Here is a 13485-nt window from a genome sequence, read left to right on the forward strand (position 1 = left end):
TTTTGAGCAAGTAGGTAATATGAGTTGTTGATGTTTATGCTTGGTGTGCATATGGATGACGTCGGTCATTTTTATCAATATGTGATGCATGTGTTGTTTTGCATTTCATGGCATGCTATGACACCGGTCATTTTTAGTTTAAAGATTAATCCTGAATATAATTCAACTTGAATATACCGTTGACTGGGTCATGGTGCCGCTGAATCGAGTTTCTTTCCAGTGCAACCACATTTGCCTTGTGGGTGGCCTTGATTCGGTCCATTGACAGGGCCTCTGGTCGGTGCCTCCATCTAGGGAAGATTATGTCGTGCTTGCCCTGGCCCGGTAAGCACACATAATCTTGTGTGCTCGTTGATGAGATTATGGTACCGAGTCCCTGAGTGGGAGTGTTTTGACCACGACGGTGGTCGGGGTGTCTTTGGTAGACACAGGGCCACCCAGGACCAGCCCGTTGGGGATTTGGGTCGGAGTGGCCGGGAGAGTGCTGTGGCAATGGAGGGGTTTTGTCGGAATGCCGTTGGTCCACCCGAATGGGAATGTGAGGCCATGGGTTCCGTGGTGTGGGTACAGTGTGCTACCTCTGCAGAGTGTATAATCTATCGATAGCCGAGTCCACGGTCACGGACACCTCGTACTAGGTCCCACCATGAGTCAACGTTTAATAAAAATTGCACACTAAGCTATGAACTTTGCATTGTCAATGGATGGCAGAAAGGCCATCGAGGTATTTGGGACCAAATGATGGTCGTGGTTGTGATCGCTGTAAGGGTCACGAGTTGTTCTTGAGAAAGACCACTATGGTGGTGTGTTTGTGGTCCAGCAATGATCACAGTTGGTAAGCTGTCCTGAGGGACGTTTGGGCTTGATCACAGCATGTTGACATATAATGTTGCATTATTAATAATTGGTTAAATATCATGATATTGTTTGTCATTATGATTATGCTTGTTGTGAGCTTGCAAGTACATTCAATGTACTGACCTGGCGTGTCATGCCAGATTTCAGGAAAGTCTCGTTGGAAAGGAGCGCTGTTCGAGTCTAGATCGTGTCCACATCAGTGTCCCTGTGACATGGAGCTTCCGCTACGACGTTATTCCGCTGCCACGTAGTTGTTCGAGTCAAGGCCCCTTTATGTTCACTAAATAATGTGCATATTCTTCCGCCGCACCGAGTGTGCCGCTTGGCCTCGACCATTGTTGTAATATGAACTCTGTTCCGCTAGCATCAATAAAGCGGTTGTTTTCTGTACCAATAAGTTGTGTGTTGCCAGAAGACATGATCTCTGGGCTGGTAATGCAGGGTAAACCGGTCGCTCTGAGCCGGGGTGCCACACCATCAGATCATTCTCTAATGATGTGATCCCGTTCATCAAATGACAACACATGTCTATGGTCAGGAAACATAACCATCTTTGATTAACGAGCTAGTCAATTAGAGGCATACTAGGGACACTCTGTTTTGTCTATGTATTCACACATGTACTAAGTTTCTGGTTAATACAATTCTAGCATGAATAATAAACATTTATGATGATATAAGGAAATATAAATAACAACTTTATTATTGCCTCTAGGGCAAAATTCCTTCAGTCTCCCACTTCCACTAGAGTCAATAATCTAGTTCACATCGCCATGTGATTTAACACCAATAGTTCACATCACCATGTCATTAGTTCACATCGTCATGTGACTAATACCCAAAGGGTTTTACTAGAGTTAACAATCTAGTTCACATCGCTATGTGATTAACAACCAAAGAGTACTAAGGCGTGATCATGTTTTGCTTGTGAGAGAAGCTTAGTCAATGGGTCTGTCATATTCAGAGTCGTATGTATTTTGCAAATTTTCTATGTCTACAATGCTATGCATGGAGCTACTCTAGCTAATTGCTCCCACTTTCAATATGTATCCAAATTGAGACTTAGAGTCATCCGGATCGGTGTAAAAGCTTGCATCGGCATAACTCTTTACTATGAACTCTTTATCACCTCCATAACCGAGAAATATCTCCTTAGTCTTCTAAGGATAATTTTGACCGTTGTCAAGTGATCCACTCCTGGATCAATATCGTACCCTTTAGCCAAACTCATGGCAAGGTACACAAAAGGTTTGGTACACAGCATAGCATACTTTATAGAACCTATGGCTGAGGCATAGAGAATGACTTTCATTCTCTTTCTTTTTTCTGCCGTGGTCGTGTTTTGAGTCTTACTCAACTTTACACCTTGCAATACAGGCAAGAACTCCTTCTTTGACTGTTCCATTTTGAACTACTTCAAAACTCTTGTCAAGGTATGTACTCTTTGAAAAATCTTATCAAGCGTCTTGATCTATCTCTATAGATCTTAATGCCAGATATGTAAGCAGCTTCACCGAGGTCTTTCTTTGAAAAACTCCTTTCAAACACTCCTTTATGCTTTCCAGAAAATTCTACATCATTTCCGATCAACAATATGTCATTCACATATACTTATCAGAAAGGCTGTAGTGCTCCCACTCACTTTCTTATAAATACAGGCTTCACCGCAAGTCTATATAAAACTATATGCTTTGATCAACTTATCAAAGCGTATATTCCAACTTCGAGATGCTTGCACCAGTCCATAGATGGATCGCTGGAGCTTGCACATTTTGTTAGCACCTTTAGGATTGACAAAACCTTCTGTTTGTATTATATACAACTCTTCTTTAAGAAATCCATTAAGGAATGTAGTTTTGACATCCATTTGCCAGATTTCATAAAATGTGGCAATTGCTAACATGATTCGGACAGACTTAAGCATCGCTACGAGTGATAAAATCTTATCGTAGTCAACACCTTGAACTTGTCGAAAACTTTTTTGCGGCAATTCGAGCTTTGTAGATAGTAACACTACTATCAACGTCCATCTTCCTCTTGAAGATCCATTTATTCTCAATGGCTAGCCGATAATCGGGCAAGTCAATCAAAGTCCATGCTTTGTTCTCATACATGGATCCCATTTTAGATTTAATGGCCTCAAGCCATTTCGCGGAATCTGGGCTCATCATCGCTTCCTCATTGTTTGTAGGTTTGTCATGGTCAAGTAACATGACCTCCAGAACATGATTACCGTACCACTCTGGTGCGGATCTTACTCTGGTTAACCTATGAGGTTCGGTAGTAACTTGATCAGAAGTTTCATGGTCATCATCATTAGCTTCCTTACTAATTGGTGTAGGAATCACTGGAACTGATTTCTGTGATGAACTACTTTCCAATAAGGGAGAAGGTACAACTACCTCATCAAGTTCTACTTTCCTCCCACTCACTTCTTTCAAGAGAGACTTCTTCTCTAGAAAGGATCCAGTCTTAGCAACAAGGATCTTGCCTTCGGATCTGTGATAGAAGGTGTACCCAATAGTTTCTTTTGGGTATCCTATGAAGACACATTTCTCCGATTTGGGTTCGAGGTTATCAGGTTGAAGCTTTTTCACATAAGCATCGCAACCCCAAATTCTAAGAAATGACAACTTGGGTTTCTTGCCAAACCACAGTTCATATGGTGTCGTCTCAACGGATTTAGATGGTACCCTATTTAACGTGAATGCAGTTGTCTCTAAATCATAACCCCAAAACGATTGTTGTAAATCGGTAAGAGACATCATAGATTACACCATATCTAAAAAAGTACGGTTATGATGTTCGGACACACCATTACGCTGTGGTGTTCCAGGTGGCGTGAGTTGTGAAAATATTCCACATTGTTTCAAATGAAGACCAAAATCGTAACTCAAATATTCGTCTCCGCGATCAGATCGTAGAAACTTTATTTTCTTGTTACGATGATTTTCCACTTCACTCTGAAATTCTTTGAACTTCTCAAATGTTTCAGACTTATGTTTCATCAAGTAGATATACCCATATCTGCTCAAATCATATGTGAAGGTCAGAAAAATAATGATACCCGCCGCGAGCCTCAACACTCATCGGATCGCATACATCAGTATGTATTATTTCCAATAAGTCAGTTGCTCGCTCCATTGTTCCGGAGAACGGAGTTTTAGTCATCTTGCCGATGAGGCATGGTTCGCAAGCATCAAGTGATTCATAATCAAGTGATTCCAAAAGCCCATCAGCATGGAGTTTCTTCATGCGCTTTACACCAATATGACCTAAACGGCAGTGCCACAAATATGTTGCACTATCATTATCAACTTTGCATCTTTTGGCATTAATATTATGAATATGTGTATTACTACAATCGAGATTCAATAAATCATTCACCTTGGGTGTATGACCACAGAAGGTTTTATTCATGTAAACAGAATAACAATTATTCTTTGACTTAAATGAATAACCGTATTGCAATAAACATGATCCAATCATATTATGCTCAATGCAAACACCAAATAACATTTATTTTAGGTTCAACACTAATCCCGAAGGTAAAGGGAGTGTGCGATGGTGATCTTATCAACCTTGGAATCATTTCCAACACACATCGTCACCTTGCCCTCAACTAGTCTTTGTTCATTTTCTAACTCCTGTTTTGAGTTACTAATCATAGCAACTGAACCAGTATCAAATACCCAGGGGCTACTATGAACACTAGTAAAGTACACATCAATAACATGTATATCATATATACTTTTGTTCACTTTGCCATCCTTCTTATCCGCCAAGTATTTGGGGCAGTTCCGCTTCCAGTGACAATTTCCTTCGCAGTAGAAGCACTCAATTTCAGGCTTGGGTTTAGCTTTGGGCTTCATCATGGGAGTGGCAACTTGCTTGCCATTCTTCTTGAAGTTCCCTTTCTTTCCCTTGCCCTTTTACTTGAAACTAGTGGTCTTGTTAACCATCAACATTTGATGCTTTTCTTGATTTCTACCTTCGTCGATTTCAGCATCACGAAGAGCTCGGGAATCATTTTCGTCATCCCTTGCATATTATAGTTCATCACAAAGTTCCAATAACTTGGTGATAGTGACTAGAGAACTCTGTCAATCACTATTTAATCTGGAAGATTAACTCCCACTTGATTCAAGCGATTGTAGTACTCAGACAATCTGAGCACATGCTCACTGGTTGAGCTATTCTCCTCCATCTTGTAGGCAAAGTACTTGTCAGAGGTCTCATACCTCTTGACTCGGGCATGAGTCTAAAATACCAATTTCAGCTCTTGGAACATCTTATATGCTCCGTCGCATTCAAAACGTTTTTGAAGTCCCGGTTCTAAGCCGTAAAGCATGGCACACTAAACTATCAAGTAGTTATCATACCGAGCTTGCCAAACATTCATAACGTTTGCATCTGCTCCTGCAATAGGTCCGTCACCTAGCGGTGCATCAAGGACATAATTCTTCCGTGCAGCAATGAGGATAATTCTCAGATCACGGACCTAGTCCGCATCATTGCTACTATCATCTTTCAACATAGTTTTTCTCTAGGAACATATCAAAAATAAACGGGGAGCTACATCGCGAGCTATTGATCTACAACATAGTTATGCAAATACTACAAGGACTAAGTTCATGATAAATTAAAGTTCAATTAATCATATTACTTAAGAACTCCCACTTAGATAGACATCCCTCTAATCATCTAAGTGATCACAACTAAACCATGTCCGATCATCACGTGAGATGGAGTAGTTTTCAATGGTGAACATCACTATGTTGATCATATCTACTATATGATTCACGCTCGACCTTTTGGTCTCAGTGTTCCAGGCCATATCTGCATATGCTAGGCTCGTCAAGTTTAACCCGAGTATTCTGCGTGTGCAAAACTGGCTTGCACCCGTTGTATGTGAACGTAGAGCTTATCACACCCGATCATCCCGTGGTGTCTCGGCACGACGAACTGTAGCAACGGTGCATACTCAGGGAGAACACTTATACCTTGAAATTTAGTGAGAGATCATCTTATAATGCTATAGCCATACTAAGCAAAATAAGATGCATAAAAGATAAACATCACATGCAATCAAATAAGTGATATGATATGGCCATCATCATCTTGTGCCTTTGATCTCCATCTCCAAAGCACCGTCATGATCACCATCATCACCGGCTTCACACCTTGATCTCCATCGAAGCATCATTGTCGTCTCGCCAACTATTGCTTCTACGACTATCGCTACCACTTAGTGATAAAGTAAAGCAATTACATGGCATTTGCATTTCATACAATAAAGCGACAACCATATGGCTCCTGCCAGTTGCCGATAACTGTTACAAAACATGATCATCTCATACAACAATTTATATATCATCACGTCTTGACCATGTCACATCACAGCAAGCCCTGCAAAAACAAGTTAGACGTCCTCTACTTTGTTGTTGCAAGTTTTACGTGGCTGCTACGGGCTTCTAGCAAGAACCGTTCTTACCTACGCATCAAAACAACAATGATTTTTCGTCAAGTGTGTTGTTTTAACCTTCAATAAGGATCGGGCGTAGTCACACTCGATTCAACTAAAGTTGGAGAAACAGACACCCACTAGCCACCTGTGTGCGAAGCACGGCGGTAGAACCAGTCTCATGTACCCGGTCATGTAATGTCGGTCTGGGCCGCTTCATCCAACAATACCGCCGAACCAAAGTATGACATGTTGGTAAGCAGTATGACTATTATCGCCCACAACTCTCCGTGTTCTACTCATGCATATAACATCTACGCATAGACCTGGCTCGAATGCCACTTTTGGGGAACATAGTATTTCAAAATTTGTCTATGATCACGCAAGATCTATCTAGGAGAAGCATAGCAACGAGCGGGGAGAGTGTGTCTACGTACCCTCATAGACCGAAAGCGGAAGCATTTAGTATCGCGGTTGATGTAGTCGAACGTCTTCACGATCCAACCGATCAAGTACTGGATGCACGACACCTCCGTGATCTGCACACGTTCAGCTCGGTGACGTCCCTCGTACTCTTGATCCAGCTGAGGCCGAGGGAGAGTTTCGTCAGCACGACGGTGTGGTGACGGTGATCATGAAGTTAGCGGAGCAGGGCTTCGCCTAAGCACTACGACGATATGACCGAGGTGTGTAACTGTGGAGGGGGGCACCGCACGCGGCTAAAAGATCAAATTGTGTGTCTTTGGGTGCCCCCTTGGCCATGTATATAAAGGAGGGAGGAGGAGGCCGTCCTAGGAGGGGCGCGCCTATAGGGGGAGTCCAACTAGGATTCCCAATCCTAGTTGGAGTCCCCTTCCTTTTCCAAGAGGGGAGAGAGGGAAGGAGTAGGAGAGGGAGAAGGAAAGAGAGGGGGGCGCCACCCCCTCCCTAGTCCAATTCGGACTTGCCATGGGGGGGGCGCGCGGCCACCCCTTGACGCCCTTCTCTCCTTTCCCGTATGGCCCATTAAGGCCCACTACTTCCCCCGGCGAATTCCCGTAACTCTCCGGTACTCCGAAAAATATCTGAATCACTCGGAACCTTTCCGATGTCCGAATATAGCCTTCCAATATATCGATCTTTACGTCTCGACCATTTCGAGACTCCTCGTCATGTCCGTGATCTCATCCGGGACTCCAAACAACCTTCAGTACATCAAATCACATAACTCATAATACAAATCGTCATCGAACGCTAAGCGTGCGGACTCTACGGGTTCGAGAACTATGTAGACATGACCGAGACACATCTCCGGTCAATAACCAATAGCGGAACCTGGATGCTCATATCGGCTCCTACATATTCTACGAAGATCTTTATCGGTCAAACCGCATAACAACATACGTTGTTCCCTTTGTCATCGGCATGTTACTTGCCCGAGATTCGATCGTCTGTATCATCATACCTAGTTCAATCTCGTTACCGGCAAGTCCCTTTACTCGTTCCGTAATGCATCATCCCGCAACTAACTCATTAGTCACATTGCTTGCAAGGCTTATAGTGATGTGCATTACCGAGAGGGCCCAGAGATACCTCTTCGATGCACGGAGTGACAAATCCTAATCTCGATCTATGCCAACCCAACAAACACCTGTGGAGACACCTGTAGAGCATCTTTATAATCACCCAATTACGTTGTGACGTTTGATAGCACGCAAGGTGTTCTCCGGTATTTGGGAGTTGCATAATCTCATAGTCAGAGGAACATGTATAAGTCATGAAGAAAGCAATAGTAATAAAACTCAACGATCATAATGCTAAGCTAATGGATGGGTCTTGTCCATCACATCATTCTCTAATGATGTGATCCCGTTCATCAAATGACAACACATGGCTATGGTCAGGAAACATAACCATCTTTGATTAACGAGCTAGTCAAGTAGAGGCATACTAGGGACACTCTGTTTTGTCTATGTACTCACACATGTACTAAGTTTCCGGTTAATACAATTCTAGCATGAATAATAAATATTTATCATGATATAAAGAAATATAAATAACAACTTTATTATTGCCTCCAGGGCATATTTCCTTCACCATTAATTACACAACATCGTCATGAACATATATAGAGAGAAGTGACTTCTCTTTCTCCGTGCTTGGTTGAACAACAAGTTTTCGTATATCTATCCGACACTACTACATATATACAATATAACATCCCTGACATCACCAAGTGCCAAACTCCCATTGAATTTCCATATGGTATTCTCCCTTTTCATGTATGACGTGGTCAAGAAAGAATCTCGCCAATTCCTCTTGAATAGCTCATATGCGATCATGTGGTAGGAGTTCATCCCGCATCTGCCAGATCTAATTTAAAGAAGGGGGTCAATACATATATATGAATGAAACTCAACATAATTGATGGTAATAAAATAAAATTGTGAATATTGTTTACGTACTTAAAATTGTTTGTCAGACAAGCCCCGCTCAGAGGTCGAGTGGCGAATGAACTCACAAATGTAGTATCCACATAAATTATTCCCGCCTGCCTACCACAATAACTTTACGAGAATAGAGTTCAATCAAACTGATAATCAAGCATGATAATGGTATTGATGAAACTAGAATCAATGAGATTTGCGAGAAACTAGCTAGTACTACTTACTTTGGGGTGTGTAAATCGCAGCTCGTTCTTCAGACTCGGAACCATTCCAGTGAACTCTTTCCAAATCCTGACAGTCAAAGAAAATGATTACTTGATATCAGGAAATGAATGAAAGTTGCCGATATGGTGCGATAATGATTGAACTTACTTCTGGAGCATAGCAGTCATGTCCGCATAATCCTTGGGGTCTTTACGTCTTGAGTCTAAGACAGTTACTACTCCCCCGTCAAGCTTAATGGATAGCAGAATAAAGTGGAACCTGCGCACGCATAACTCATCAATTACATTACTTAACCTTGAGTAAGCGAAACCGAATATGCACAAGACAGTAACACTCACTTGAAGTTGTAAGAAAAGAGTATTTCTCTTTTGTTTTGATGTCGAAGGAACGATTTTAGCAAGTTTTCCTTGGTATCTTTGACTCTATTTTCTATCGACCATTCATTTACGGTATTTGGGCTAATGAACCCAATGTCATAGATTTGTCTTCTTTTGCATTCGACGATCTTCAATCTGCCTAATATAGTGAGGATAATTATATATACATGCAATGAACGAGCTAAGCTAGAGACTTAATTACATAAGTAATACTTATAGACAGTAGCAAGTCATGAGTTGTTTGTCGAGGGCCTCTTGATTGAATAACTGAAATAATTCCACAAATTCAACAGGCATCAGGTCGACTCCAATGAGGTTGTGCTCATCTTTAATTCTCACCATCGAACTATCAGCCCTATTCTTCCTGCAGCTTTCCAAGTACCAGTCATGCAGTCTTCGCATCATCATTGTTAGATGAGGATGATCAAGTTTGACGAGAGGCTTCCCGTGCTCGTATCTAAAGATCTCTACTACCTCAGATGTTTCAAACTGTACATCATCGCCCACGTAATCACCAAGATTGGTACTAGGCAGTAGCCCCGGATGATTAGCTATATCGCTAGATACCTTGAGCAGGGGGCACAATTGCTTCTCCTGTTCGCCGAGCTGGGGAATTGTTTTCCCACTTCTTCGTCTTGCAGCACTGGTAGTAGTTCCCGACCGCCGCACTTCATCATATGCCTTTTCAATACAGCAGTCATAGTTGGATTGCGGCGGAGGTGGTGGCGGTCACTTAAGGCATCCAGAGTGCGCTTCGCTTTCACCGCATCTATTGTTTCCTTCGGAGGTGGAGGTTTTCGTTCAAAATGGGCCTGCACTTAGGCATCCACGATGTCATTGGTTTCATCCTTAGTCCTCTCATGTGGTAACTTTGGAGGAACCCTGAGGCTTGGAGCAACTCTGAATTTCTTCCCGCCCTTTGTACTGCTAGCTGCCGGAGCAACAACAGCTCTCTTCCGCCGTTGTTGAGGCGGCGGAATCCGCTGACGCGCCGAAGGAAGCGGAGTCCGTTGACGCGCCGGAGGAGGCGGAGGAGGAGGAGGAGGAGGCGGAGTCCGCTAACGCGCCGGAGACAGCTAAGGCGGAAGAGGACTCTGCTGAGGGGCCTCATCCGGCTGAGTCTGCCGAGGGGCCTCATCCGGCTGAGTCTGCTAAGGCGGCGTCCAATTTGGAAGCTTGATGTTCTCCTTTCACCATAGGCATGTACTCCTTAAAGCATTTTCCATAAGAATATCCCCTTCACATGTAGGGTAGTCAAGCTCCAGCCCCTCAAATCCCTCCGTTATTTCATCTACCGTGACAACACCATAGCCATGTGGAATCTGACGGCAATGGAAAGTTCCCGCAGCTCGAGGAGGTAAAACAGAGCCGACCGCCGCCTTCAAGGTCAGGTTCTGGCATTTCGCCATTAGCACACAATATTCGGCCTCCGTGCTACTATCCACGGGGTAGTTAGGAGCCGTGAAATCAGGCTAAACAAACTCTGTAGAAGCCACGCTGCTTCTTCACTGAGATGGTGGGGTAGCTTCTGGGGTAGTGTCGAAGGAAGGATCTTCGTGCCGCCAAGATGGTTGGCCGGTAGCTCCCTGGCTCTCAAGTTCCTCTAGTTTCACTAATCTTGCACTGAGCTTCTGCATTTCGCTTGCTTCCTCTTTCTTCTTTCTCCCTCAGCTTCTATAACCACCGCTGTCGGGAAACCCATGCACCCACGGAACGGAGCCTGATGTGCCTCGTGTTCGTCCAAGGTGTTCAGGATTCCCGAGGGCCTCTGTCAGCTCGTCCTTCTCTCTGTCGGGAATGAACGTCCCTTCCTGTGCTGCCTTGATTGCTTTCTCAAGCTTCGTGATGGGTATTGCAAGTTGAGCGTTCGTCCAAACACACTTCCCTGATTCTGGGTCCAAAGTTCCCCCAACCCCGAAGAACCAAGCCCTTGACCGATCTGGCCAGTGCAATGTTGCTGGTTGGACCCGTTTAGCAAGCAGGTCTTTCTCAGCTTTGTCCCACGTAGGCCGGGCTTTGCTTTAGCCACCTGACCCCGTAGTATGGTGATACTTCTTCTTTGCTGCATTTTGCTTGTTTGTCAGTGACCTTTGCTTACCCTTGTCCGATTTCTTGTAGGCCAAAAATGCGGGCCAGTGATATCTTATCTTCTCATATTGTCTGATGAATTCTAGAGTCTTGTCTTTCTCGACAAACTTTGTGTTCAAATGTTTCTTCTAGTTCTTGAATAGTTCCGCCATCTTCTTAAGAGCAAAAACCTTGACCTTTCGCTCTATAACTGGGTTGTTCGGATGCTCCTTTGGCAGTAGGCTGAAATTTGTCATCAGCGAGTTCCAAAGATCATCTTTCAGTCCATCTTGGACATGAGAAACTTCAGGGTCCTTCTTCTTATTCCATTCTTGGATGCTGATCGGGATGCTGTCCCTAACAACAACTCCGCACTGATGTACAAATGCGTCCTTGGTCCGCTTGGGAGCAATCGGTTGGCCATCTCAAGCGACTTATGTGATCGTGAACCTTTCATCCTGGCGCAACCTTTTCTTCGGGCCTCGTCTCCTTACGGAAGTTTTCCTTGATCCGAAGGGCTAAAAGAAGAATGAAACGTTAATATATGTACATACAAAACAATTAATGCATCAAGTCAGCAGAGGCTTAATTTATATATATATATACCTCGCTGGACTTTGCAACAGTTAAGGCTCCCTCCTCCGTTCGGTCACCGGAGCTGTCATGATCTCCTTCCTCCTCCATAGTTGGATCACCGGAGCCGTCATGATCTCCTTCCTTACCATCGGTGTCGTTGAGAAACGACAAGGGATCACCTCCGTCGCGGATTATTGAAAGTGCGTTAACTCGACTAGAGGGGGATGAATAGGCGATTTTTATGAATTCTTCACTCAGGAATTTCAGGGTGAGGAAATTCCTAAGAGAAGAACTACTTGCAGCGGAATAAGTACTCAGATGCAAACATAACAGAACATAAGCATGGTCATCATGATGAAATGAAAACACGCACAGAGTACAGGAAGCGTAAACACAGGATACACAAGATGAAGACAAACAGACTGAAGAAATTGAACTGAGGAAATTGAGAAAGTCTTCATTCAAAGTCTTCAAACAGATATGAACAAGCACACAACACGGTAATGAGGAAATGAAAGAGTTGAGGAAATAGAACCAGTAGGCTTGATGAAGACAATGATTTGGTAGACCAGTTCCAACTACTGTGACAGTTGTACGTCCGGTTGGAGCGGCTAGGTATTTAAACCTGAGGACACACAGTCCTCACCGTATTCTCCTTGAGCTAAGGTCACACAGACCTCGCCCAATCACTCGTGGTAAGTCTTCAGGTGACTTCCAAACCTTCACAAACTTGGTCACTTGGCGATCCACAATTTCCTCTTGGATGCTATAGACCATGACGCCTAACCGTCTAGAAGATGCATGGTCTTCAAAGGTAACAAGCGTCGGATCCACGCAGGATCAATCTCTTTAGTGATGCTCAATCACTTTGGGTTTGTAGGTGTTTGGGTTTGGGTTTTCCTCACTTGATGATTTTCGCTCAAAGTCCTCGGAGGATGGTATGCTCTCAAACGACAAGTGCCAGTTTCTCTTGGAGCAGCCAACCAGCTAGTGGTTGTAGGGGGCGGCTATTTATAGCCTAGGGAGCAGCCCGACATGATAAGACATAAATGCCCTTCAATGATATGACCGTTAGGTGGGTAGATATTTTGGGACAGTCGGTGCGTAGCACAGCAACGGTCGGAAATTTGACTATCAAATTCCTCAGGGCTAACATGTTCCTCACTTGTAGGCAATCCGCACTGGCGAATTCCTAACTCCTCAGTCAGAACAAATTCCTCAGAGACCAGAAGAACTTTGTCTCTGTCACTGAAGAAATTGACTGAACTGTATGAGATTTCCAATGGCTTCACTCGAAGGGATTGGTAGGTGTAGGATTTTGAGTTGAGCATCACATGGAAATTTTTCCTTAGTATTTCCTCGATCCCCTTTAATAGTACGGTGTTTCCTATGACTCAAGAAAGAGAAAATGAAAGTACAAAAACAAAGTCTTCCCGCTTCATGTTCCTCGTATGAAATCCAAGTCTTCAAGGTCACACCAATTTCTTCACTT

This window comes from Aegilops tauschii, chromosome 2 (genome assembly GCF_002575655.3).
Source record: "Aegilops tauschii subsp. strangulata cultivar AL8/78 chromosome 2, Aet v6.0, whole genome shotgun sequence".
Lineage (NCBI taxonomy): Eukaryota > Viridiplantae > Streptophyta > Magnoliopsida > Poales > Poaceae > Aegilops > Aegilops tauschii.